This window comes from Solanum pennellii, chromosome 8 (genome assembly GCF_001406875.1).
Source record: "Solanum pennellii chromosome 8, SPENNV200".
Lineage (NCBI taxonomy): Eukaryota > Viridiplantae > Streptophyta > Magnoliopsida > Solanales > Solanaceae > Solanum > Solanum pennellii.
The window spans coordinates 66,962,781-66,965,334 of NC_028644.1; positions in this window are offsets into that span (position 1 = coordinate 66,962,781).

Below are 2,554 nucleotides of genomic sequence, written 5' to 3' on the forward strand. Positions count from 1 at the left end.
AATAATTTATGACTTTTAAACTATAAACTACTACTCAAACAGTACCACTACATTAATTCATACATCAAAATCAGAACATAAAATATACAGCTTTAATACTTTTAATAATAGTAAAAAATATACGACACACAACACTAATACATTATTCATACACTGATATTGTAATAGACAATATAACATTTCATACACATAGCATACAAAGTTAATACATTAATGCATACATTCCTATAGTGAAATATAGTAATTATTTTATACACAAAATTATACAACATTAATACATTATTATTTATCAAAAATCATACTTTGTTGTAATCCAATTATATATTCACAAATCATACAATATTAAATCATACAATATTCATATATAATTATAATATACAATACTAAAAACTCAACTGATATATAAATCATACAAATTTCATGTACTATACTATTGACAAATAAAATCAAAATTAAACACACTTAAACCGTACATTTTAATTGAAATTTGAAAAAATCTTTTTACTGACCTTAACAACTTGTTTTGGTTTATTTGTGGCTTATCTCTGACCTACCAATTTCAATGCCTTTTACTTTTTTTGATTTTGTATTAGAATATAATCATACACAGTTCATACATTGTTTATACATTTATAATGTAATAAAATAGATGTAGCATTTCATACAAACTTACAACATTCTTTCATATACAATATATTCAACACTAAATATACAAATCAAAACATAAAGTATGTAATTTTATTATGGATATTAATATTCAACAATATCATAAACTTGATACAAAACTTAATACACAAATCATACAAATTTAATATACATAGCATATCAAATTAATACAGTGAATCATACACAATTCATACATATTTCATATATTGATATTGTAATATAAAAAAATGTGTAATTTCATACAGTGAATCATACACAATTCATACAGAAATAACAGAACATAAAAATGTACTATACTATTCACAATTAACTCGAAATTAGAATAAAATTAAATAGATAATTTTAATTTAAACTTTTTTTACTAACCTTTAAATTTTTTTTGGGTTTAACTGTTTCTTCTTCTTCTTGTAAATGTGAAGTATCGATTTCAGAGGTTTTTGGTTTTTTTGATTTTGATTTTATCAATTCTTCTACAAAATCAGATTCAGAATCTGATGAGTACTCAATTTGTTTTCCTTTCCTCTTTCTTTCGCCCTTTTCTCCGATTCATCTACTTTTTGCTTTTCTTTCCCTTTTCTCTTCTTCTCGGATTCCTTTGGATGTTTGTTTGTTTGTTTTTTTCATTTTTGATTTCCCTGATCTAGCTTTGTCTTTTGCATATGAAGGCTAAGTTTGTGTTTGTGATAAAATTTTGAAAGATGGAGCATGAAATTCGTCTGAGCTTTGTTCATCGTTCAACCTTTTGGATTTTCACGGGATTTCATTGCCTCTCTTCGACATTGTACAATTTTTTAAGTGCGAGAGATGAAGATTTGAGTGCAGAAAAGGAAGATTTGAGTGCAAAATAGTAGAATTGGAGAAGACGACTGTTAAGATTGAAAGTTTTTTGAGCGTGCAAAAGAGATGATTTGGTAAAAAATTAATTGTTAGGCGTGCAAAAGAGATGATTTTGTGAGGATTTGAGGAAGAACAAAATTTTGGGGCAGTGTGACAGTTTTAAAATAAAACTGTAATTATTTTAGATATTGATTGGTAGTTATTAATTATGGAATGATAAAATCCCTATTATTTTGTAATTTTTTTTAAAAAGGTAACTATATAATATTTATTTGAATTTACACTAGTTAAGAGCTTTGTTTAAAAAAGGTAACTTAAAATAATTAATTTAATTAACTACATTGGTTTAAAAAAGGTAACTGAATAATAAATGTAATTATTTAAATAAGTTTATTATTATTTAAAAAAAATAATGAGAATAATATGTTTTTTCTTGATATGCTATAACTTGATAGTAATATGCTATAAGTAGTTTATTATTAAAAAATATGTTTATAACTTGATATTTATCATCTTAAATGTGTGTGTAGTGTTATATATACTATATTTGTGTTAACATGTGCGATGATAACATACTNAAAAAATATGTTTATAACTTGATATTTATCATCTTAAATGTGTGTGTAGTGTTATTTTTATAAGTTTTTGCATGTATTGATTGTAAAATTGATTGGTGTTTAATTTTGAGAAACTTTCACATATAGCAAACTAGGGGTGCCAAATGGACGGATTGGATTGAAATTGGAAATATTTTAATAGGCTGAACAGAAATCGGGTTGGGTCTTGACCCGCCCGAGTTTACTTAGGACTCAAATGGGCTAAAAACGGGTTGGGTCTTGACCCGCCCAATTTGACCCGATTAATCTCAATAATTTAACATATTGTTATTTAATTTTTATAATCACAATTTGAATTTTCGCTCAAGAATTTTTTGTTAAAAAAGTAACAAATTGATAGATAAATCCTAAAAGATGTTGAATAGATAATAATTCATACCTTCAATATATGAACAAATCTTAATAAAAAAATTTAAAACGGATTGAAATTGGAG